The sequence below is a fragment of the Mustelus asterias genome, unplaced genomic scaffold (genome assembly GCF_964213995.1).
Source record: "Mustelus asterias unplaced genomic scaffold, sMusAst1.hap1.1 HAP1_SCAFFOLD_298, whole genome shotgun sequence".
Classification (NCBI taxonomy): Eukaryota; Metazoa; Chordata; class Chondrichthyes; order Carcharhiniformes; family Triakidae; genus Mustelus; species Mustelus asterias.
The window spans coordinates 520,261-546,323 of record NW_027590262.1 but is presented as its reverse complement, the minus strand read 5'-3'; the positions used below and the strand labels follow the sequence as shown (position 1 = coordinate 546,323).

Sequence of the window (26,063 nt, the reverse complement as noted above, 5' to 3'; positions counted from 1 at the left end):
AGTTCAAGATAAAGGGGGGAAAGTTTCAGTAGAAATGTGCGGGGGAAGTTTTTTTAGACAGAGGGTGGTGGAGGCCTGGAATGTATTGCCAAGTGAGGCGGTTGAGGCAAATACGTTAGCCACATTTAAGGCTTATCTTGATAGGCATATGAACAAACGGGGAATAGAGGAATATAAGTGGTTGGTCTAGATAGGACAACATGATCGGCACAGGTTTGGAGGGCCGAAGGGCCTGTTCCTGTGCTGTATTGTTCTTTGTAACCCATGGCTTTCCTACCCATTCCCAGGGATGTAGGTAGGCTATGGTGGGGTCTTCTGGTTTTCTTGCCACATTCTGTATTGCTTTAACATCTTCTCTATATCCCCATCTATGCCAGACATAGCTTCTTGCTAACATCTTCATCTTTGATACACCTGGATGGCCATTATGAAGTTCTTAAAGTATTGGCCTTTGGACGGAATGTGGGGTAACTACCCGGGCTCCCATAAGATAATGCCATCTTCAATGCTTAAATCTTAGAATCTTAGAAATCTGGGTATTTTTTTTGCATACGGCTTCAGGTCTTGTGTTGGACATTCTTGCATTCCTTCATTTAATATTACTTGGTAATTTTGCCAATGTGGGATTGTTCGAAGTCAAAATCTTAATTTGTTTAGTCGAAATTTAGATTGGATTTGATTTATCATTGTCAAATGTATTAACATACAGTGAAAAGTATTGTTTCTTGTGCACTATACAGACAAAACATACCGTTCATAGAGAAGGAAACGAGATAGTGCAGAATGTAGTGTTACAGTCATAGCTAGGGTATAGAGAAAAATCAACCTAATGTGAGGTAGGTCCATTCAAAAGTCTGACAGCAGCAGGGAAGAAGGTGTTCTTGAGTCGGTTGGTACATGACCTCAGACTTTTGTATCTTCCTCGACGGAAGAAGGTGGAAGAGAGAATGTCCGGGGTGTGTGGAGTCCTTAATTATGCTGGCTGCTTTGCCGAGGCAGCGGGAAGTGTAGACAGAGTCAATGGACGGGAGGCTGGTTTGTGTGATGGATTGGGCTACATTCACGACCTTTTATAGTTCCTTGCGGTCTTGGGCAGAGCAGGAGCCATACCAAGCTGCGATAATAACCAGAAAGAATGCTTTCTATGGTGCATGTGTAAAAGTTGGAGAGAGTTGTCGCTGACATGCCAAATTTCCTTAGTCTTCTGAGAAAGTAGAGGCTTTGGTGGGCTTTCTTAACTGTAGTGTTGGCATGGGAGGGACCATGGGGGGAAATTGTTAAGGTATCCATAAAATTTAATGTCATTATGACTTCATTCATTTTTGGTGGTGGTGGTAAGCTTGTGGGCAAAGGTAGGCGATTGAGGGCACCTGTGTTGGCAACTTGTGTCCCTGGTCTATGTCCCAAGGAATACTCATTGGTGTCTAATAATAGTGCCCATTGCTATATTCAGGCTGATGCTATAGGAGGGATCGTCTTGTGCTCGGAAAAAGGCCTGACAGAGGTTTGTAGTCTGCTATGATGGTAAAATGTCGACCATACGCATGATGATGGAATTTCTTCACCGAGACCATTGCCAAACCCTCCTTTTTGATCTGCACGTACCTTTTTTCTGCATCGGCTCATGTCTGGGAGGAACATGCAATCGGGCGCTCCATCAGTGTTGCAGCACTGCACCTGTTCCATAGGAAGAGACATTGCCTATTATGACTAACAGTCTTTCTGGGTTGAAATGGATCAATACGTTATCCGACTGTAATTGAAGCTTGACCCTCACCAAAGCATCCTCATGTGGTTTTTTTCCATGCCTAATTCTGATGCTTTTTCAACAAAGTATGTAGGGGTGCCGGTAAGATTGCCAAGTTTGGAATGAACTTTCCATAATAATTTACGAGGCCAAGAAACAATTTTAATTCTGTCGTATTCCTTGGTGTTGGAGCATATTTTCTGGCTCTGACCTTTTCGTGATGCTCCTTGACAATAGCTCCTTTGATTACAGCATTGTTTCGGTAAACTGTCGCTCATGGTATCCCCCGCAGTGTGCCTTCCATTACTTTTTGGAATATGGCACACGCCGATGGGACCCCAAAGAGTTGACGAGTGTATTCATACAATCGTGTTTACCGTCATATATTTTCTTGATGAGACTTCTAACTCTAACTGGAGGCATACGTAACTCATGTCTAACTTCGTGAAGATCTGGTCTCTGGATAATTTTGCATAGAGGTCCTCTATTCGTGGCATCGAATATTGTCCAAATGAGACGCTCTGTTCACTGTAATTTTATAATCACCACAGAGGCGGATTGTATTGTCTGGCTTTAACACCTGAAAATTGCACAGGTCGAATAATACCCGCTCTTCTAAGCGCTTCATCTCCGGTGGTCCCGATTATGTGTAATAGTTCTCCTGTACAGGTTGCCAATCTTAGTGTCCTTAGCTTGAGTGATGAAATGCTCAATTCTAATCTTCTAAATTCCCACTCCCCTACAATGGATACTGCTGCATCCATGTTCAGCTCCATGTTCAGCGAGTGTTCGTTCACTTGGAGCTGTGTCTGTATTGGGGTCACCTTTGGTGTGGTGACACAATTTAATTGTGCTAGTTCCTCCTCTTTAGCCTGGCTTATCTGATATGTTTGGGATGGCTTCATCCTTCAATATGGGCGATGCACGCTCTGCTTGTTTTGGTAACCTTTCTTGAGCGGGCTCTCTGGCTACATGCACAATGCAGTCATGCTGGTCGCTCCCTAAACTGTGGGACTCCCTCTCCTCTGGTGCCCAGATTTCCTGGTTTCCTTGTTTGCTCATTTTTCCTCACCCAAGACTGGGGGTCACAAGTGCATTCAACTGGGGATCTGGGCCTAGCTTGACGATGTTGTTATCTATGGGTCCGTGCAGCTATTCTCAGAGATAAGTTCTATAGGTTTTTTTAAGTTTAGAACATAGAACATGGAGGAAGTAGATGTTCGGAGGGAAGATGTACTAGCAACTTTGAATAAACTGAAAGTTGATAAGACCCCTGGGCCAGATGAAATATATCCTAGGAGTCTTTGGGAGGCAAGGGATGAGATAGCAGAGCCTTTGGCTTTGATCTTTGCATCCTCACTGTCCACGGGGGTGGTGCCAGAGGACTGGAGAGTGGCGAATGTGGTTCCTCTGTTTAAGAAAGGGAATAGAAATGACCCTGGTAATTATAGGCCGGTTAGTCTTACTTCAGTGGTCGGTAAGTTGATGGAAAAGGTCCTCAGGGATAGGATTTATGACCATTTAGAAAGATGCAGCTTAATCTGGGATAGTCAGCACGGATTTGTGAAGGGCAAGTCTTGCCTCACAAATTTGATAGAATTTTTTGAGGAGGTAACTAAGTATGTAGATGAAGGTAGTGCAGTTGATGTCATATACATGGATTTTAGTAAGGCGTTTGATAAAGTCCCCCATGGTGGGCTTATGAAGAAAGTAAGGATGTGTGGGATAGAGGGAAGTTTGGCCGATTGGATAGGTAACTGGCTATCTAACAGAAGACAGAGGGTGGTGGTGGATGGAAAATTTTCGGACTGGAAACCGGTTACCAGCGGAGTGCCACAGGGATCAGTGCTTGGTCCTCTGCTATTTGTCATTTTTATAAATGACTTGGAGGAGGGGGCTGAAGGGTGGATCAGTAAATTTGCTGATGACACCAAGATTGGTGGAGTAGTGGATGAGGTGGAGGGCTGTTGTAGGCTGCAAAGAGATATAGACAGGATGCAGAGCTGGGCTGAAAAATGGCAAATGGAGTTTAACCCTGACAAATGCGAGGTGATTCATTTTGGTAGGACAAATTTAAATGTGGATTACAGGGTCAAAGGTAGGGTTCTGAAGAATGTGGTGGAACAGACAGATCTTGGGGTTCATATCCATAGATCTCTGAAGGTTGCCACTCAAGTGGATAGAGCCGTGAAGAAGGCTTATAGTGTGTTGGCGTTCATTAACAGGGGGTTTGAGTTTAAGAGCTGTGGGGTTATGTTGCAACTGTACAGGACCTTGGTGAGACCACATTTGGAATATTGTGTGCAGTTCTGGTCACCTCACTATAAGAAGGATGTGGAGACACTGGAAAGAGTGCAAAGGAGATTTACCAGGATGCTGCCTGGTTTGGAGGGTAGGTCTTATGAGGAAAGGTTGAGGGAACTAGGGCTTTTCTCTTTGGAGCGGAGGAGGTTGAGAGGAGACTTGATAGAGGTTTATAAGATGATGAGGGGGATAGATAGAGTGAACGTTCAAAGACTATTTCCTCGGGTGAATGGAACGGTAACTAGGGGGCATAACTATAGGGTTCATGGTGGGAGATATAGGAAGGATGTCCGAGGTAGGTTTTTTTACTCAGAGAGTGGTTGGGGTGTGGAATGGACTGCCTGCAGTGATAGTGGAGTCAGAAACTTTAGGAACATATAAGAAGCTATTGGATAGACATATGGAGTACTTCGGGATGATAGGGAGGAAATAGCTTGATCTGGGTTTCAGACAAAGCTCGGCACAACAACGTGGGCCGAAGGGCCTGTTCTGTGCTGTACTGTTCTATGTTCTATGTTCTAACAGTCCAGCACAGGAACAGGCCTTTCAGCCCATGATGTTGTACCGAACATGACGATAAATTAAACTAATCCCTTCTGCCTGCCCTTGGTCCATATCCCTCTATTCCTTCCATATTCATGTGCTTATCTAAAAGCCCCCTAAATGCCCCCTCGTATCTGCCTCCACCACCACCCCTGGCAGCACGTTCCAGACACCTACCTACCACTCTGTGTAAAAAACATGCCCCTCTCACCTTAAGTGCATGCCCCCTTATATTAGGCATTTCAACTCTGGGAAAAACTCTGTTTGTTAACCCTAACTATGCCCCTCATAATTTTATAGACAGCTATCAGATCTCCCTTCAGCCTCCACGGCTCCAGAGAAAACAACCCTAGTTTGTCCAGCCTCTCCTTATAGCTCATACCCTCTAATCCAGGCAACATCCCGGTAAACCTCTTCTGCACCCTCTCCAAATCCTTCCTGTAATGTGGCGACCAGAACTGAATGGAATACTCTTAATCGTGGCCTAACCAAAGTTTTATAAAGCTGCAACCTCACATCCTGACTCAATGCCCCGAGCAGTAAAGGCAAGTACGCCATACGCCTTCTTTACCACCCTATCTACCTGTGTGGCCACTTTCAAGGAGCTATGGACTTGAGCCCCAAGATCCCTCTGTACATCAATGGTGTTCAGGGTCCTGCCATTAACTGTATACTTACCCTTAACGTTTGACCTCCCAAAGTGCAGCACATCACACTTGCCTGGATTAAACTCCGTCTACCATTTCTCCACCCATATCTGCAACTGAGCTATATCCCGCTGTATCCTTTGACAACTTTCTACACTCTCCACAACTCCACCCATCTTTGTGTCATCTGCAAACTTACTAACCCACCCATCTATGTTTTCATCCAAATCATTTATATATATCACAAATAGAACAAACAAACAAAGAACAAAGAACAATACAGCACAGGAACAGGCCCTTCGGCCCTCCAAGCCCACGCCGCTCCCCGGTCCAGGATTGAATCCTGAATCCAGGATCCCCGCCCAATTTTCCAGCCTATCTACATACCAATATCCTATCCACCGAGCTGTCCCTCACAGCTACGATGCTTTGTTCATTACAACCTATTAACTCACCCCCACCCCCCCATTCCAGACCATGTGATCTCCAGGGAGAGGCGAAAACCCAGAGTGAAAAACCCCAGGGCCAATATGGGGAAAAAAAAATCTGGGAAATTCCTCTCCGACCCTCTGAGGCGATCGAATCGAGTCCAGGAGATCACAATGGCCCTGATCGGAAAATGCTTCCCAACCCTAGTCATCTCCACTTCCATGAACACCATATGAATTCCCTGCCCCCGAGACAGGTTCCCAACTATCCGCAGTCTCGCTCTGTACTGGCACCAGCAAGATGATCATAGAATGAAGCCTTGAAACGAGAAACAAGGAACAATTAGCCCGCGCCGCTCCCTGGTCCAAACTAGACCACTCTTTTGTATCCCTCCATTCCCACTCCGTTCATATAGCTGTCTAGATAAGTCTTAAACGTTCCCAGTGTGTCCGCCTCCACCACCTTGCCCGGCAACATATTCCAGGCCCCCACGACCCTCTGTGTGAAATATGTCCTTCTGATATCTGTGTTAAACCTCCCCCCCTTCACCTTGAACCTATGACCCCTCGTGAACGTCACCACCGACCCGGGGAAAAGCTTCCCACCGTTCACCCTATCCATGCCTTTCATAATTTTATACACCTCTATTAAGTCTCCCCTCATCCTCCGTCTTTCCAAGGAGAACAACCCCAGTTTCCCCAATCTCTCCTCATAACCAAGCCCCTCCATACCAGGCAACATCCTGGTAAACCTCCTCTGTACTCTCTCCAAAGCCTCCACGTCCTTCTGGTAGAGGTCCCAGTATGGATCCCTGTGGAACACCACTAGTCATGGACCTCCAGCCAGATAAACAGCCTTCCACCACTACCCTCGGACCTCGATGGGCAAATCCTGAATCCAAGCAGCCAAGTCACCGTGGATCCCATACGTCTTAATCTTCTGGATGAGCCTACCATGAGGGACCTTGTCGAAAGCTTCACTAAAATCCATGTAGGCAACATCCACTGCTCTACCCTCATCAATAACCTTTGTCACCTCCTCAAAAAAAAATCAATCAAGTTAATAAGACATGACCTGCCCCGCACAAAGCCACGCTGATTTTCCCTATTTAGGCCATGGTTTTCCAAATGTACGTAAATACTATCCCCAAGAATTCTCTCTAATAGCTTCCCAACCACCAATGTGAGACTCACCGGTCTATATTTTTCCTGGATTATCCCTTTTTCCTTTCTTGAACAGAGGAACAACTTGCCAGTCCTCTGGGACCTATCCAGTACCAAGCGAGGATACAAAGAATTTTGTCAGGGCCCCAGAAGTCACCTCTCTTGCCTCTCTCAATAACCTGGGGTAAATCCCATCAGGCCCTGGGGAATTTTCTACCAAAATGCTCTTCAAAGGACCCAACATCACTTCTTTCTTGATCTCAAAATGCCCGATCATATTAGCATGCTCCACCCTAATCTAACTATCCTCCTGCCCTCCTTGGTGAACACCAATGCAAAGTATTTATTTAGGATCTCGCCCACATCCTCTGCTTCCAAATACAATTTCCCTCATTTTTCCTTAAGTGGTCCCTAGTTATCCTCTTGTTTTTAATGTTTGTAAAATCTCTTTAACTCTACCTGCCAAAGTTATTTCATGGCCCCTCTTTGCTCTCCTAATTCCTGCATAAGTTCCTTTCTGCTTTATATTCCTCACAGGCCCTGTCCGATTTTAGCTTCCTACACCTTACAAATGCTTCTTCTTTCTTTTATCTAAATTCACGACACAGGTGGAGAAGGTGGTGAAGAAGGCATATGGTATGCTTGCCTTTATAGGACGGGGTATAGAGTATAAAAGCTGGAGTCTGATGATGCAGCTGTATAGAACGCTGGTTAGGCCACATTTGGAGTACTGCGTCCAGTTCTGGTCGCCGCACTACCAGAAGGACGTGGAGGCGTTAGAGAGAGTGCAGAGAAGGTTTACCAGGATCTTGCCTGGTATGGAGGGTCTTAGCTATGAGGAGAGATTGGGTAGACTGGGGTTGTTCTCCTTGGAAAGACGGAGAATGAGGGGAGATCTAATAGAGGTGTACAAGATTATGAAGGGGATAGATAGGGTGAACAGTGGGAAGCTTTTTCCCAGGTCGGAGGTGACGATCACGAGAGGTCACGGGCTCAAGGTGAGAGGGGCGAAGTATAACTCAGATATCAGAGGGACTTTTTTACACAGAGGGTGGTGGGGGCCTGGAATGCGCTGCCAAGTAGGGTGGTGGAGGCAGGCACGCTGACATCGTTTAAGACTTACCTGGATAGTCACATGAGCAGCCTGGGAATGGAGGGATACAAACATAGAACATAGAACATAGAAAGCCACAGCACAAACAGGCCCTTCGGCCCACAAGTTGCGCTGATCATATCCCTACCTCTAGGCCTATCTATAGCCCTCAATCCCATTAAATCCCATGTACTCATCCAGAAGTCTCTTAAAAGACCCCAACGAGTTTGCCTCCACCACCACCGACGTCAGCCGATTCCACTCACCCACCACCCTCTGAGTGAAAAACTTACCCCTGACATCTCCTCTGTACCTACCCCCCAGCACCTTAAACCTGTGTCCTCTCGTAGCAACCATTTCAGCCCTTGGAAATAGCCTCTGAGAGTCTACCCTATCCAGACCTCCCAACATCTTGTAAACCTCTATCAGGTCACCTCTCATCCTTCGTCTCTCCAGGGAGAAGAGACCAAGCTCCCTCAACCTATCCTCATAAGGCATGCCCCCCAATCCAGGCAACATCCTTGTAAATCTCCTCTGCACCCTTTCAATGGCTTCAACATCTTTCCTGTAATGAGGTGACCAGAACTGCGCGCAGTACTCCAAGTGGGGTCTAACCAGGGTCCTATAAAGCTGCAGCATTATCTCCCGACTCCTAAACTCAATCCCTCGATTAATGAAGGCTAGTACGCCGTACGCCTTCTTGACCGCATCCTCCACCTACGAGGCCGATTTAAGAGTCCTATGGACCCGGACCCCAAGGTCCTTCTGATCCTCTACACTGCTAAGAATGGTACCCTTCATATTATACTGCTGCTTCATCCCATTGGATCTGCCAAAATGGATCACTACACACTTATCCGGGTTGAAGTCCATCTGCCACTTCTCCGCCCAGTCTTGCATTCTATCTATGTCTCGCTGCAACTTCTGACATCCCCCCAAACTATCCACAACACCACCTACCTTGGTGTCGTCAGCAAACTTACCAACCCATCCCTCCACTTCCTCATCCAGGTCATTTATGAAAATGACAAACAGCAAGGGTCCCAGAACAGATCCCTGGGGCACTCCACTGGTCACTGACCTCCATGCAGAGAAAGACCCCTCCACAGCCACTCTCTGCCTTCTGCAGGCAAGCCAGTTCTGGATCCACAAGGCAACAGCCCCTTGGATCCCATGCCCTCTCACTTTCTCAAGAAGTCTTGCATGGGGGACCTTATCGAATGCCTTGCTGAAGTCCATATAGACCACATCCACCGCTCTTCCTTCGTCAATGTGTTTGGTCACATTTTCAAAGAACTCAACCAGGCTCGTAAGGCACGACCTGCCCTTGACAAAGCCGTGCTGACTACTTTTGATCATACTAAACTTCTCTAGATGATCATAAATCCTCTCCTGTCTCTCAGGATCCTCTCCATCAACTTACCAACCACTGAGGTTAGACTCACCGGTCGGTAATTTCCCGGGCTGTCCCTGTTCCCTTTCTTGAATATAGGGACCACATCTGCAATCCTCCAATCCTCCGGAACCTCTCCCGTCTCCATCAACGATGCAAAGATCATTGCCAAAGGCTCCGCAATCTCCTCCCTCGCCTCCCACAGTAACCTGGGGTACATCCCATCCGGTCCCGGCGACTTACCAACCTTGATGCCATTCAATAGTTCCAACACATCCTCTTTCTTTATGTCCACATGCTCGATCCTTTCTGTCCACCGCAAACCAGCAGTACAACCACCCAGATCCCTTTCCACCGTGAATACCGAGGTAAAGTATTCATTAAGCACCTCCGCCATTTCTAACGGTTCCGCACAAACTTTTCCCCCTTCACCTTTTAAGGGTCCTATGCCTTCACATCTCATCCTTTTACTCTTGACATATTTGTAGAAAGCCTTGGGATTCTCCTTAATCTTACCCACCAAGGTCTTCTCATGACCCCTTCTCGCTCTCCTAATTTCCTTCTTAAGCTCCTTCCTACATCCCGTATACTCCTCTAAATCCTTAACACCTCCTAGCTCTCTGAACCTTCTGTACGCCTCTCTTTTCTTATTCACCAGGTTCATCACAACCTTCGTGCACCACGGTTCCCGTACCCTACCAACACCCCCCTGTCTCATCGGAACGTTGTCATGCAGAGCTCCAGACAAACATTCCTTGAAAATCCTCCACTTTCCTTCGGTACTTTTCCCCAAGAATGCCTCCTTCCAATTTACCCGTCTAATTTCCTCCCTGATGACACTGTATTTCCCTTTACTCCAGAGAAACACTTTCCTAGCCTGCCTGATCCTGTCTCTTTCCAATGCTATCGTGAAGGAGATAGAATTATGATCGCTATCCCCAAGATGCTCACCCACCGAGAGATCCTCCACCTGTCCAGGTTCATTAGCCAGCACCAGATCAAGTACAGCCTCTCCTCTAGTAGGCTTATCCACATACTGTGTCAGGAAACTCTCCTGGACACACCTAACAAACTCCTCTCCATCCAAACCCCTAGCCCTAGGGATATTCCAATCTATGTTTGGGAAATTAAAATCTCCCATCACGACAACTCTGTTATTCCTACATCTCTCCAGGATCTGTTTCCCCATCTGCTCCTCAACATCTCTGTTACTATTGGGCGGCCTATAGAAAACACCCAGCAAAGTTACCGACCCCTTCCTGTTCCTAACCTCCACCCACAGAGACTCCGTAGTCAATCCCTCCACGGCGTCCACCTTCTCTACAGCCGTGACACTATCCCTGATCAACAGTGCCACTCCCCCCCCCTCTCTTGCCTCCCTCCCTGTCCTTCCTGAAACATCTAAAACCCGGCACCTGAAGCACCCAGTCCTGTCCCTGAGACATCCAAGTCTCCGTAATGGCCACCACATCACAATTCGAAGCAGCAATCCACGCTCTAAGCTCATCCACTTTATTCACTACACTCCTGGCATTAAAATAGACACATCTCAGACCTTCAGCCTGAGCACTTCCCTTCTCCATCACTCGTCTAACCTCCCTCTTACCCTGTCTACATTCCTTATCTATTTGCGAGCTAACCTCCTCGCTCTCAGTCCCCTCATTTTGATTCCCTCCCCCCAACCTTTCTAGTTTAAAGTCTCTCCAGTAGCCTTAGCCAACCTTCCCGCCAGGATATTGGTCCCCCTGGGATTCAAGTGCCACCCGTCTTTTTTAAACAGGTCACACCTGCCCCTAAAGAGGTCCCAATGATCCAAGTACCCAAATCCTTGTCCCTTGCTCCAGTCCCTCAGCCACGCATTCATTCTCCACCGATTCCTGTTCTCACTCTCCCGCGGCACAGGCAGCAATCCCGAGATTACTACCTTTGCATTCCTCTTTCTCAGCTGTCTACCTAACTCCCTATATTCTCTTTTCATGACCCCTTCCCTCTTCCTACCTATGTCAGCAGTACCTATATGCATCACGACCTTCGGCTCCTCTCCCTCCCCCTTCAGGATTTCTGGGACTCGACCAGAGACATCCCGGACCCCTGCACCAGGGAGGCAAACCACCATCCGAGAGTCCCGTCTGTGTCCGCAAAAACGCCTATCTGACTCCCTCACCGTAGAGTCCCCAATTAGCACTACCCTCCTTTCCTTACCCTTTTGCACTACTGGGCCAGGCTCAGCTCCAGAGACACTGCCACCGCTGCTTCCCCCAGGTGGGCTGTCCACCCCAGTAGTACTCAGACAGGAGTACTTATTATTAAGGGGCACATCCACCGGGGTGCTCACCATCAACCGAGCTTTCTCCTTCCTCACTGTTACCCAGTTACCCTCCTCCCGTGGTCCCGGTGTGACCACCTGCCGATAGCTCCTGTCAATGACCTCCTCACTATCCCTAACCTGGCGAAGGTCCTCGAGCTGCAATTCCAGTTCCCTAACATGGTCCCTTAGGAACCGCAGCTCAACACACCCAGCACAGATATGGTCGTCCGGGAGGCTAGGAGCCTCCAGGAACTCCCACATCCTACATTGGGAACAACATACTGGCCTCACACTCATAATTGCCCTTTTAAACACACAGGGAAAAAAAAAGTGAATGAAAATTTTAAACTTACCTTTCCTCCTCCTGTTTTCTCCAAAGCCCTGCTCTCACTGGGTCTTTTTTTTTAGGTTAGAGGAGGAGGGAGGGTGGGATACTCTACAAGTGTAGAGTATCGGGATTCCTCTCTGTTCCAATTTATTGGGGAAAAAAAAAATCTCTCTCTCCCAGACCTCCCTGCGCGACCACTTCCGGGTTTAGATATTTTTTTAAAAACCCGCGAAAAAGTAAGTTAAAAAATAAAAATAAAAGTACTGAGGGAGTGCTGCACTGTCAGAGGGTCAGTACTGAGGGAGTGCTGCACTTTCAGAGGGTCAGTGCTGAGAGAGTGCTGCACTGTCAGAGGGTCAGTACTGAGGGAGTGCTGCACTGTCAGAGGGTCAGTACTGAGGGAGTGCTGCACTGTCAGAGGGTCAGTACTGAGAGAGTGCTGCACTGTCAGAGGGTCAGTACTGAGGGAGTGCTGCATTGTCAGACGGTCAGTACTGAGGGAGTGCCGCACTGTCAGAGGGTCAGTACTGAGGGAGTGCTGCATTGTCAGACGGTCAGTACTGAGGGAATGCTGCACTGTCAGAGGGTCAGTACTGAGGGAGCGCTGCACTGTCAGAGGGTCAGTACTGAGGGAGTGCTGCATTGTCAGACGGTCAGTACTGAGGGAGTGCCGCACTGTCAGAGGGTCAGTACTGAGGGAGTGCTGCATTGTCAGATGGTCAGTACTGAGGGAATGCTGCACTGTCAGAGGGTCAGTACTGAGGGAGCGCTGCACTGTCAGAGGGTCAGTGCTGAGGGAGTGCTGCACTTTCAGAGGGTCAGTGCTGAGGGAGTGCTGCACTGTTGGAGGGTCTGCATTGCAGGAGTGCCGCACTGTCAGAGGGTCAGTACTGAGGGAGTGCTGCACTGTCAGAGGGTCAGTACTGAGGGAGTGCTGCACTTTCAGAGGGTCAGTGCTGAGGGAGTGCTGCACTTTCAGAGGGTCAGTGCTGAGGGAGTGCTGCACTGTCAGAGGGTCAGTACTGAGGGAGTGCTGCACTTTCAGAGGGTCAGTGCTGAGGGAGCGCTGCACTGTCAGAGGGTCAGTACTGAGGGAGTGCTGCACTGTCAGAGGGTCAGTACTGAGGGAGTGCTGCATTGTCAGGGGGTCAGTACTGAGGTAGTGCTGCACTGTCAGAGGGTCAGTACTGAGGGAGTGCTGCACTGTCAGAGGGTCAGTACTGAGGGAGTGCTGCACTGTCAGAGGGTCAGTACTGAGGGAGTGCTGAACTGTCAGAGGGTAGTACTGAGGGAGTGCTGCACTGTCAGAGGGTCAGTACTGAGGGAGTGCTGCACTGTCAGAGGGTCAGTACTGAGGGAGTGCTGCACTGTCAGAGGGTCAGTACTGAGGGAGCCCTGCACTGTCAGAGGGTCAGTACTGAGGGAGCTCTGCACTGTCAGAGGGTCAGTACTGAGGGAGCCCTGCACTGTCAGAGGGTGAATACTGAGGGAGTGCTGTACTGTCAGAGGGACAATAGTGAAGGACTGCCGCACTGTCGGAGGGTCAGTACTGTGGCAGCGCTTGGCAAGATGGTCAGGGGGTCAGTACTTAGCAAGTGTTGTAGTGTCACAGGTTAGTACTGAGGGAGTGCTGTCAGAGGTTCAGTACTGAGGGAGTGTTGTACTACCAGAGTGTCAGGACTGAGGGAGTGCTGCACTGTCAGAGGGTCAGTACTGAGGGAGTGCTGCACTGTCAGAGGGTCAGTACTGAGGGAGTGCTGCACTTTCAGAGGGTCAGTGCTGAGAGAGTGCTGCACTGTCAGAGGGTCAGTACTGAGGGAGTGCTGCACTGTCAGAGGGTCAGTACTGAGGGAGCGCTGCACTGTCAGAGGGTCAGTACTGAGAGAGTGCTGCACTGTCAGAAGGTCAGTACTGAGGGAGTGCTGCATTGTCAGAGGGTCAGTACTGAGGGAGTGCCGCACTGTCAGAGGGTCAGTACTGAGGGAGTGCTGCATTGTCAGACGGTCAGTACTGAGGGAATGCTGCACTGTCAGAGGGTCAGTACTGAGGGAGCGCTGCACTGTCAGAGGGTCAGTACTGAGGGAGTGCTGCATTGTCAGACGGTCAGTACTGAGGGAGTGCCGCACTGTCAGAGGGTCAGTACTGAGGGAGTGCTGCATTGTCAGACGGTCAGTACTGAGGGAATGCTGCACTGTCAGAGTGTCAGTACTGAGGGAGCGCTGCACTGTCAGAGGGTCAGTACTGAGGGAGTGCTGCACCATCAGAGGGTCAGTGCTGAGGGAGTGCTGCACTTTCAGAGGGTCAGTGCTGAGGGAGTGCTGCACTGTTGGAGGGTCTGCATTGCAGGAGTGCCGCACTGTCAGAGGGTCAGTACTGAGGGAGTGCTGCACTGTCAGAGGGTCAGTACTGAGGGAGTGCTGCACTTTCAGAGGGTCAGTGCTGAGGGAGCGCTGCACTGTCAGAGGGTCAGTACTGAGGGAGTGCTGCACTGTCAGAGGGTCAGTGCTGAGGGAGTGCTGCACTGTCAGAGGGTCAGTACTGAGGGAGTGCTGCACTTTCAGAGGGTCAGTGCTGAGGGAGCGCTGCACTGTCAGAGGGTCAGTACTGAGGGAGTGCTGCACTGTCAGAGGGTCAGTACTGAGGGAGTGCTGCATTGTCAGGGGGTCAGTACTGAGGGAGTGCTGCACTGTCAGAGGGTCAGTACTGAGGGAGTGCTGCACTGTCAGAGGGTCAGTACTGAGGGAGTGCTGCACTGTCAGAGGGTCAGTACTGAGGGAGTGCTGAACTGTCAGAGGGTCAGTACTGAGGGAGTGCTGCACTGTCAGAGGGTCAGTACTGAGGGAGTGCTGCACTGTCAGAGGGTCAGTACTGAGGGAGTGCTGCACTGTCAGAGGGTCAGTACTGAGGGAGCCCTGCACTGTCAGAGGGTCAGTACTGAGGGAGCTCTGCACTGTCAGAGGGTCAGTACTGAGGGAGCCCTGCACTGTCAGAGGGTGAATACTGAGGGAGTGCTGTACTGTCAGAGGGACAATAGTGAAGGACTGCCGCACTGTCGGAGGGTCAGTACTGTGGCAGCGCTTGGCAAGATGGTCAGGGGGTCAGTACTTAGCAAGTGTTGTAGTGTCACAGGTTAGTACTGAGGGAGTGCTGTCAGAGGTTCAGTACTGAGGGAGTGTTGTACTACCAGAGTGTCAGGACTGAGGGAGTGCTGCACTGTCAGAGGGTCAGTACTGAGGGAGTGCTGCACTGTCAGAGGGTCAGTACTGAGGGAGTGCTGCACTGTCAGAGGGTCAGTACTGAGGGAGTGCTGCACTGTCAAAGGGTCAGTACTGAGGGAGTGCTGCACTGTCAGGGGTTCAGTACTGAGGGAACGCTGCACTGTCAGAGGGTCAGTACTGAGGGAGCGGCACTGTTGGAGGGACATTATTGAGGGAGTGCTGCACCTTCGGGGGTGGGGGGGGTCAATACTGAGGGAGTGCTGCACCTTCGGGAGTGGGGAGGGGGGGGGGCTCAATACTGAGAGAGTGCTGCACCTTCGGGAGTGGGGAGGGGGGGGGCTCAATACTGAGGGAGTGCTGCACCTTCGGGGGTGAGGAGGGAGGGGTCAATACTGAGGGAGTGCTGCACCTTCGGGGGTGGGGAGGGAGGGGTCAATACTGAGGGAGTGCTGCACCTTCGGGGGTGGGGTGGGGAGGGGTCAATACTGAGGGAGTGCTGCACCTTCGGGAGTGGGGAGGGGGGGGGCTCAATACTGAGGGAGTGCTGCACCTTCGGGGGTGGGGTGGGGAGGGGTCAATACTGAGGGAGTGCTGCACCTTCGGGGGTGGGGTGGGGAGGGGTCAATACTGAGGGAGTGCTGCACTACCTATTTTTTCCTATTGGAAAAATGAACTCCCTGATTATGAAGTCAATGATGGGCCAATCAGGGAGTCTTTTCCCTTCATGTTACCGGGAGTGTCAGTTCCTCGGAGACTCGGTAGCACAGTGGATGGGGTGGCACGGTAGCACAGTGGTTAGCACTGCTGCTTCACAGCTCCAGGGTCCCGGGTTCGATTCCCGGCTCGGGTCACTGTCTGTGTGGAGTTTGCACATTCTCCTCGTGTCTGCGTGGGTTTCCTCCGGGTGCTCCGGTTTCCTCCCACAGTCCAAAGATGTGCAGGTTAGGTTGATTGGCCATGCTAAAATTGCCCTTAGTGTCCTGGGATGCGTAGGATAGAGGGATTAGTTGGTAAATATATGGGGGTAGGGCCTGGGTGGGATTGTGGTCGGTGCAGACTCGATGGGCCGAATGGCCTCTTTCTGTGCTGTAGGGTTTCTAAGATTTCTTCTAAGACTCCTGAAGGTCGACTGCTGACTGATAGAGCTCTGTGTCCTGCTCTTGGAATTGTAAATGAACTGATTTTGGTGAAGGGACTTTTGCCTCTGAAGATTTATTACAGTGGCGACGGGAAAAAAGGAACTGCCGGAAGGAAGCTGTTTGAGATCAGATGCTACATGTTGAGTGTAATCCATTGCCTGGCAAACATGCCTTTGTTCGGGAAATTGGATGGTTTTGACCCTGCCGTGGAAGATTGGGCCCAATATGTAGAGTGGATGAGGTATTTCTTCAGAGCTAATGACAGCCTGAGATTGAAACCAACGGGTTACTTTGCTGTCCGCTTGTGGACCGTCAGCTTTCGCTGTTATGCGCAGTTTAACCTTTCCGGAGGCACCGGACACAAAAACCTTCCAGGAATTAACAGACTTAGTAAAAGAGTATTATGACCCTGAGCCACCTCTGATCCTGGTTTTGCTCAGCATTCTGAGAGACGGGGGAGTCAGTCACTAGTTCCCTGATGAGATTAAGGCGATTAGCAGAGGCTTGCGAATTGGGATTTACGTTAAATGAGATGCTCCGAGACTGATTGGTGTGCGGTAACACTAATACGACCACACAAAAATGCCTGTTGGCGGAGGCCAAGCTGGACTGTCGACAGATATTACAGCTGTCTTTGTCCTTGGAAAAAGCGGCGAGCAGAGCACATGAGTTACAGGGTATTCCAATGGAGGTGGACGCTCACACCAGTGCAACTGAGTTAAGGGACCTACACTGTGGGGTAGGTAACTATATAGCCACCCTCAGGAAGGGTTCAGATATAAAGGAACCCAGGTCTGCCCGCAGAGCCGCTCCTAAACCAGGCCGAATTAGGACTAGACAGACAGCATAGTCCCGCCCGGCAAGATATTGCAACTGTTGCCAGTATTCGGAGTCGGAGAAAAAAAACAAAGTTCTAAAACCGACATTTCCGAAAACGACAGGTAGGCTGGGATACAGGAGAATGCATACCCTGGAAGCTCCACCTACCTCTGACGAGGAACAACCACTTTGCATAGCAATGACCAAATCAGAACCTATTAAATTATCCACAAGACTGAACGAACGTCCAATAATAATGGAGGTCGATACAGGCACAGCCGTATCTATGGTAGGGAAAACAGTGTTCAACAAAATTTGCACTGGACTCCTTTATCCCGAACTGAGACCTCGGCAAGACTGAGGACTTATAGGGGGGAACCACTGAGAGTGTTGGGCACAACACATATGCCTGTTGCTTATGGAAAGCAACTGGTTAGGCTACCATTGATGGTAGTGGAAGGTTTGGGACTGAGCCTATTGGGATGGAATTGGTGAAGGAGATCCAACTAGACTGGGTAAACATTTTTCAGTTAGAAAATGGTCGCCTGAGCGAAGTCCTGCTCAAATACCCGGAGATCTTTCAAGAAGGACTAAGATCAATTAAAGGAGCAAAAGTGACATTCCATGTCGATCCGGAGGCAGTCCCAAAAGTTTGCAAGGCCCTGCCGGTACCATTCGCATTAAGGGAAAAGGTGGACACAGAAATCAAAAGATTGGAACGCGGCGGCATAATAAAACTGTTCCAGTTTGCGGAATGGCTGGCACCCATGGTGCCTATTCTGAAGCTGGATGGCAGAGTTCGTCTTTGTGGAGATTTCAAGCGGACAATAAACCGCTCCTCACAACTTGATACATATCCAATTGAGGACCTATATGCAAAGCTGGCAGGAGGACTCTTATTCTCTAAACTAGATATGAGTCACGCATACCTACAGCTGAAGCTGGACCAAGATTCACAAACATTCTCCACAATCAACACAGTGAAGGGCCTTTTTCAGTATACAAGATTACCCTCGGGGGTATCGTCAGCCTGTGCGATATTTCAGAAAACGATGGAGAACATACTGTAAGGGTTACCACTGGTCGCCATTTACCTGGAGGATGTCCACATCACCAGGAAAATGAGGGCAGAACACCTGCAGAACCTAGAATCCTTAGAAGGTTTTCAGTAGCTGGTGTGCGCTTAAAGAGGGAGAAATGTGTTTTCTTCGTACTGCAAGTAACCTATCTGGGTCACAAAGTGGACAAGTCGGGCCTACATCCTCTGGAGGATCGGGTGCCGGCAATAAGAGATGTCCCGGCCCCACCACAATCCAGGAGTTACGATTTAGGGCTGGTGAAGTATTATGGGAAATTCATACAAAACAGGGCCTCCATCTTGGATCCCCCACATCAGCTACTAAAAAAGGGGCAAGCCTCGGAATGGTCTGCCCGCCAAGACCGGGCCTTTAAGAAAATTAAAAACCAGGCCTTTAAGAAAATCAAAATCAAAACTTGCTCTTCTCAGCAAGTGTTTTAGCACATTATCACCCAGGAAAGGGTTGGTGCTCACTTGCAATGCATCTCCATATGGAGTTGGTGCAGTTCTGGCATACAGATGGCAAAATGGAGAGGAACGCCCTGTAGCATATGCCTACTGGACCCTAGCAATAGCAGAATGGAAGTACACCCAGATTGAAAAAGAAGGACTGGCCGTAATTTTTGCGGTAAAGAAATTCCACTAGTACCTATATGGGCGGAAATTCGCGATCGTTACTGATCGCAAACCGTTGCTAGGTTTGCCAAAAGAGGACAAAGCATTGCATCAGCCCAGATCCAGCGCTGGGCATTATTACAGGCAACATACCAGTATCAGCTGGAGCACCGGCAGGGAACTCGAGTAGCAAATGTCGATGCCCCAAGCAGGCTACCATTGCCGGACCCCCCATCATTGATATCCAGAGTAGAAGAAACAAATGATGACGCTGAACTTTCTGGACACCCTCCCGGTGGCCGCACACAACATATGCCTGTGGACACAAAAGGACCCGGTGCTAGCAAAAGTAAAACAGCTGGTACTAACAGGGGAAATGGAAAGACCAGTCGAACCACAATTCCACCCCTATTGGAGCACAAGAGAGCAGGTCATCATCGAAGACAGGATACTGCTCTGGGGGGCATGAGTCATGGTCCCAAGTCAGGGTCGGTGGGCCATACTGGCCAAATTACATCCTGGGCACCTGGGAATGTCCAAAATGAAGATGCTGGCCAGGAGCTGTGCACGGTGGCTGGGTTTGGACGCTGATATCGCTGCATTGGTGGGTCGTTGCCTGGAATGCCACCAAGGGCAGAAGGTGCCACCGGCATCCTTGGCCAGGTAAACCATGGATTCGGCTGCAGGGCCCTTTATGGGTTCCATGTTTTTGGTAATAGTAGACACCCACTCAAAATGGTTGGATGTCTACAAGGTGAATTCAGCAAACACATCAACAACCATCGAGAAGCTGCGAGCCTCGTTCTCGACACACGGAATTGCAGAAGTGTTAGTCTCGGACAACGGATCGGCTTTCGCCAGCCAAGAATTTATCAGATTTATGAAATCGAACGGGATTCGACACATCAGGACGGCTCCATATCATCGGGTGTCGAACGGGCTCATGGAGAGAGCTGTCCAGGCTTTAAAAGCCGGGCTAAAGAAACAGCCAGTGCAAGGGTCACAACAGCAGTCACTGGGAGAGGCATTTTGACGCTGGTGAAAACGTTTGGGTGAGGAACTTCCCACATGGATCGCAGGAACGGTTGAGTCCAAGACGGGACCGGTGTCCTACCAGATATGCATGGGAAAGACCATCTTAAGAAGGCACCTAGACCAGGTGCGGGCCTCAAGTTTGTCGCCCGTCCCAGAGCCGATTCCAACCAGTGGGCCAAGGACCGAGGAGAGTCTTTCCCCGCCTCTCCAGCACCCCTGAAGAGAACCTCGGAGTCCGAGATGGACATGGTGGGCGAAGCGGCAGCTGGCCCCCTAGTGCTGGAGGAAGAGGGCGAACCGGCCCTCTGGTGTTCACAATGGAAGAGGCGGGCTCCAAGCTGATATACGCCTCTCTCTTCGGATGCCAAATTGGAGGATCTAGACCTGGTGCAGAAACGGAGAAAGAGACCTGTGAAGCGCCCGGACCACGGGGATTCGACGGACTTTGAAGGGGAGGGGCGCAATGACTTCAATCAGACCATTGAGGTTGGCCTATTGGAATATGAACTCCCTGATTAACATAGAAACATAGAAAAACTACAGCACAATACAGGCCCTTCAGCCCACAAAGTTGTGCTGAACATGTCCCTACCTTAGCGATTACTAGGCTTACCTATAACCCTCTATCTTACTAAGTTCCATGTACTTATCTAAAAGTCTCTTAAAAGACTCTATCGAATCCGCTTCCACCACCGTTGCTGGCAGCCCATTCCACGCACCCACCACCCTCTGAGTGAAAAACCTCCCCCTGACATCTCCTCTGTACCTACTCCCCAGCACCTTAAACCTGTGTCCTCTTGTGGCAACCATTTCAGCCCTGGGAAAAAGCCTCTGACCATCCACTCGATAAATACCTCTCAACATCTTATACATCTCTATCAGGTCACCCCTCATCCTTCGTCTCTCCAAGGAGAAAAGGCCGAGCTCTCTCAACCTATCCTCATAAGGCATGCTCCCCAACCCAGGCAACATCCTTGTAAATCTCCTCTGCACCCTTTCTATGGCTTCCACATCTTTCCTGTAATGAGGCGACCAGAACTGAGCACAGTTCTCCAAGTGTGGTCTTATAGAGCTGCAACATTATCTCATGACTCCTAAACTCAATTCCTCGATTGATGAAGGCCAGTACACCATACGCCTTCTTAACCACAGCCTCAACCTGCACAGCTGCTTTGAGCGTCCTATGAACTCGGACCCCAAGATCCTTCTGATCTTCCACTCTGCCAAGAGTCCTACCATTAATATTATATTCCGCCATCCTATTTGACCTGCCAAAATGAACCATCTCACACTTATCTGGGTTGAACTCCATCTGCCACTTCTCCGCCCAGTCTTGCATCCTATCAATGTCTCGCTGCAACTTCTGACATCCCTCCACACTATCCACAACACCTCCAACCTTTGTGTCAACAGCAAACTTACCAACCCATCCCTCCACTTCCTCATCTAGGTCATTTATAAAAATCACAAAGAGTCAGGGTCCCAGAACAGATCCCTGGGGCACTCCACTGGTGACCGACCTCCATGCAGAATATGACCCATCTATAACCACTCTTTGCCTTCTGTGGGCAAGCCAGTTCTGGATCCACAAAGCAATGTCCCCGTGGATCCCATGCCCCTTCACTTTCTCAATAAGCCTTGCATGGGCACCTTATCAAATGCCTTGCTGAAGTCCATATATACGACATCTACTGCTCTTCCTTCATCAATGTGTTTAGTCGCATCCTCAAAAAATTCAATCAGGCTCGCAAGGCATGATCTGCCTTTGACAAAGCCATGCTGACTATTCTTAATTATATTATCCCTCTCTAAATGTTCATAAATCCTGCCTCTCAGGATCTTCTCCATCAACTTACCAACCACTGAGGTTAGACTCACTGGTCTATCTCTACTCCCTTTCTTGAATAAAGGAACAACATCCGCAATCCTCCAATCCTCCGGAACCTCTCCCGTCTCCATTGATGATGCAAAGATCATCGCCAGAGGCTCAGCAATCTCCTCCCTCGCCTCCCACAATAGCCTGGGGTACATCTCATCTGGTCCCGGCGACTTATCATACTTGATGCTTTTCAAAAGCTCCAACACATCCTCTTTCTTAATATCTACATGCTTAAGCTTTTCAGTCCGCTGCAAGTCTGCACTTTAACCACCAAGATCCTTTTCCATAGTGAATACTGAAGAAACGTATTCATTAAGTACCTCTGCTATTTCTTCCGGTTCCATACAAACTTTCCCACCATCACACTTGATAGGTCCTATTCTTTCACGTCTTATCCTCTTGCTCTTCACATACTTGTAGAATGCCTTGGGGTTTTCCTTAATCCTGCCTGCCAAGGCCTTCTCATGACCCCTTCTGGCTCTCCGAATTTCCTTCTTAAGATCCTTCCTATTAGCCGTATACTCTTCAAGATCTCTAACATTACCGAGCTCCCTGAACCTTTTGTAAGCTTTTCTTTTCTTCTTGACTAGATTCATTACAGCCTTTGTACACCACGGTTCCTGTAACCTACCATAACTTCCCTGTCTCATTGGAACGTTGCTATGCAGAACTCCAGACAAATATTCCCTGAAAATTTGCCACATTTCTTCCGTACATTTCCCTGAGAAAACCTCTTTCCAATTTAAGCCTCCAATTTCCTGCCTGATAGCCTCATAATTCCCCTTACTCCAATTAAATACTTTTCTAACTTGTCTGATCCTATCTCTCTCCAATGCTAATGTAAAGGAGATAGAGTTATGATCACTATCTCCAAAATGCTCCCCCACTGAGAGATCTGACACCTGACCAGGTTCATTCCCCAATACCAAATCAAGTACAGCCTCTCCTCTTGTAGGCTTATCTACATACTGTGTCAAGAAACCCTCCTGAACACACCTAACAAACTCCTCCCCATCTACACCCCTTACTCTAGGGAGATTCCAATCAATATTTGGGAAATTAAAATCTCCCATCACGACAACTCTGTTATTATTACACCTTTCCAGGATCTGTTTCCCTATCTGCTCCTCAACATCCCTGTTACTATTGGGCGGCCTATAGAAAACACCCAGTAAAGTTATTGACCCCTTCCTGTTCCTAACCTCCACCCACAGAGACTCCGTAGACAATCCCTCCATGGTGTTCATCTTTTCTGCAGCCGTGACACTACCTCTGATCAACAGTGCCACTCCCCCACCTCTTTTGCCTCCCTCCCTGTCCCTTCTGAAACATCTGAAACCGGGCACTTGAAGTAACCAGTCCTGTCCCTGAGTCATCCAAGTCTCTGTAATGGCCACCACATCATATTTCCAAGTAGTGATCCACGCTCTAAGCTCATCCACTTTGTTCACAACACTCCTTGCGTTAAAATAGACACATCTCAAACCTTCAGTCTGAGCGCTCCCCTTCTCTATCACCTGCCTATCCTCCCTCTCACACTGTCGACAAGCTTTCTCTATTTGTGAGCTAACCTCTCTCCCAGTCACTTCAACCTCCTCTCTCCCAGTCACTTCAGGCAGTCGATTAAGATTAAGCAGTCCATAGAACCATAGAAAATTACAGCTCAGAAACAGGCCTTTTGGCCCTTTTTGTCTGTGCCGAACCATCTTTTGCCTAGTCCCACTGACCTGCACTTGGACCATATCCCTCCACACCCCTCTCATCCATGAACCCGTCCAAGTTTTTCTTAAATGTTAAAAGTGTTAAAAGCATTTACCACTTTATCCGGCAGCTCATTCCACACTCCCACCACTCTCTGCGTGAAGAAGCCCCCCCTAATATTCCCTTTAAACTTTTCTCCTTTCACCCTTAACCCATGCCCTCTGGTTTTTTTCTCCCCTAGCCTCAGCGGAAAAAGCCTGCTTGCATTCACTCTATCTATACCCATCAAAATCTTATACACCTCTATCAAATCTCCCTTCAATCTTCTACGCTCCAGGGAATAAAGTCCCAACCTATTCAATCTCTCTCTGTAACTCAGCTTCTCAAGTCCCGGCAACATCCTTGTGAACCTTCTCTGCACTCTTTCAAACTTATTTACATCCTTCCTGTAACTAGGTGACCAAAACTGTACACAATACTCCAAATTCGGCCTCACCAATGCCTTATATAGCCTTACCATAACACTCCAACTTTTATACTCGATACTCCGATTTATAAAGGCCAATGTACCAAAGGCATTCTTTACGACCCTATCCACCTGTGACGTCACTTTTAGGGAATTCTGTACCTGTATTCCCAGATCCCTCTGTTCAACTGCACTCTTCAGAGTCCTACCATTTACCCTGTACATTCTACTTTAGTTTGTCCTTCCAATGTTGAGGGAACTTGGGCTTTTCTCTTTGGAGCGGAGGAGATTGAGAGGAGACTTGATAGAGGTTTATAAGATGATGAGGGGGATAGATAGAGTGAATGTTCAAAGACTATTTCCTCGGGTGAATGGAGCGGTAACTAGGGGGCATAACTATAGGGTTCATGGTGGGAGATATAGGAAGGATGTCCGAGGTAGGTTTTTTACTCAGAGAGTGGTTGGGGTGTGGAATGGACTGCCTGCAGGGATAGTGGAGTCAGAAACTTTAGGAACATTTAAGAAGCTATTGGATAGGCACATGGAGTACTTCGGGATGATAGGGAGGAAATAGCTTGATCTGGGTTTCAGACAAAGCTCGGCACAAGATCGTGGGCCGAAGGGCCTGTTCTGTGCTGTACTGTTCTATGTTCTATGTTCAATGTGCAATATCTCACACTTGTCTGCGTTAAATTCCATTTGCCATTTTTCAGCCCATTTTTCTAGTTGGTCCAAATCCCTCTGCAAGCTTTGAAAACCTTCCTCCCTGTCCACTACACCTCCAATCTTTGTATCATCAGCAAACTTGCTGATCCAATTTACCACATTATCATCCAGATCATTGATATAGATGACAAACAACAATGGACCCAACACCGATCCCTGCGGCACACCACTAGTCACAGGCCTCCACTCAGAGAAGCAATCCTCCACAACCACTCTCTGGCTTCTTCCATTGAGCCAGTGTCTAATCCAATTTACTACCTCCCCATGTATACCTAGCGACTGAACCTTCCTAACTAACCTCCCATGAGGGACCTTGTCAAAGGCCTTGCTGAAATCCAATTGATGGGTCAATCAGGGAGTCTTTTCCTTGTATTTAACTGGAAGTGCCAGTTCCTCTGGCACTCCCGATGGGAGACTGCTGACTGATAGCACTCTGTGTACTGCTGTTGGAATTGTAAATAAAGGGATTTTGGTGAAGGGACTTCTGTCTCCGCAGACTTATTACAAAGCGCTGCAATGTCAGAGGGTCAATACTGAGGGAGCGCTGCACTGTCGGAGGGTCAGTACTGAGGGAGTGCTGCACTGTCAGAGGGTCAGTACTGAGGGAGCGCTGCACTGTCAGAGGGTCAGTACTGAGGGAGTGCTGCACTGTCAGAGGGTCAGCACTGAGGGAGTGCTGCACTGTCAGAGGGTCAGTACTGAGGGAGCGCTGCACTGTCGGAGGGTCAGTACTGAGGGAGCGCTGCACTGTCAGAGGGTCAGTACTGAGGGAGTGCTGCACTGTCAGAGGGTCAGTACTGAGGGAGCGCTGCACTGTCAGAGGGTCAGTACTGAGGGAGTGCTGCACTGTCAGAGGGTCAGTACTGAGGGAGTGCTGCACTGTCAGAGGGTCAGTACTGAGGGAGCGCTGCACTGTCAGAGGGTCAGTACTGAGGGAGCGCTGCACTGTCAGAGGGTCAGTACTGAGGGAGCGCTGCACTGTCAGAGGGTCAGTATTGCAGGAGTGCTGTACTATCAGAATATAATCTCTCACATAGTCCATCTCTGACACATCCCTTCCCTTCAAAGAACAGTAAGCACAGGAACAGGCCCTTCGGCCCACCAAGCCTGTGCCGATCACGTGGTCCTACCTAGACCAACCGCCTGTATCCCTCTACACCCCACTTGTTCATGTGCCTATCCAGATAAGTCTTAAATGTCACTAACTATCTGCCTCAGCCACCTCACTTGGCAGTGCATTCCAGGCCCCCACCACTCTCTGTGTAAAAAACTTCTCCTGCACATCTCTACTGAACTTTCCCCCCCTATCTTGAATTTATTCCCCCTTGTGATTGTCATTTCTGCCCTGGGAAAAAGCTTCCAACTGTTCACCCTATCTATGCCCGTCATAATTTTATAAACTTCTACCAGGTCGCCCCTCAGCCTCCATCTT

The 26,063-nt window shown here is 49.1% G+C and overlaps 1 long non-coding RNA gene across 1 annotated transcript in view; it reads right to left on the bottom strand.

Moving 5' to 3' along the window:
- Positions 1-508: 508 nt before the first annotated feature.
- LOC144486209 (uncharacterized) overlaps positions 509-26,063 on the bottom strand; it is a 234,274-nt gene continuing 208,719 nt past the window's right edge. Inside the window, exon 4 of the long non-coding RNA XR_013496231.1 lies at positions 509-1,677. This is a non-coding gene — a long non-coding RNA (uncharacterized LOC144486209). The remainder of the gene's footprint in view (positions 1,678-26,063) is intronic.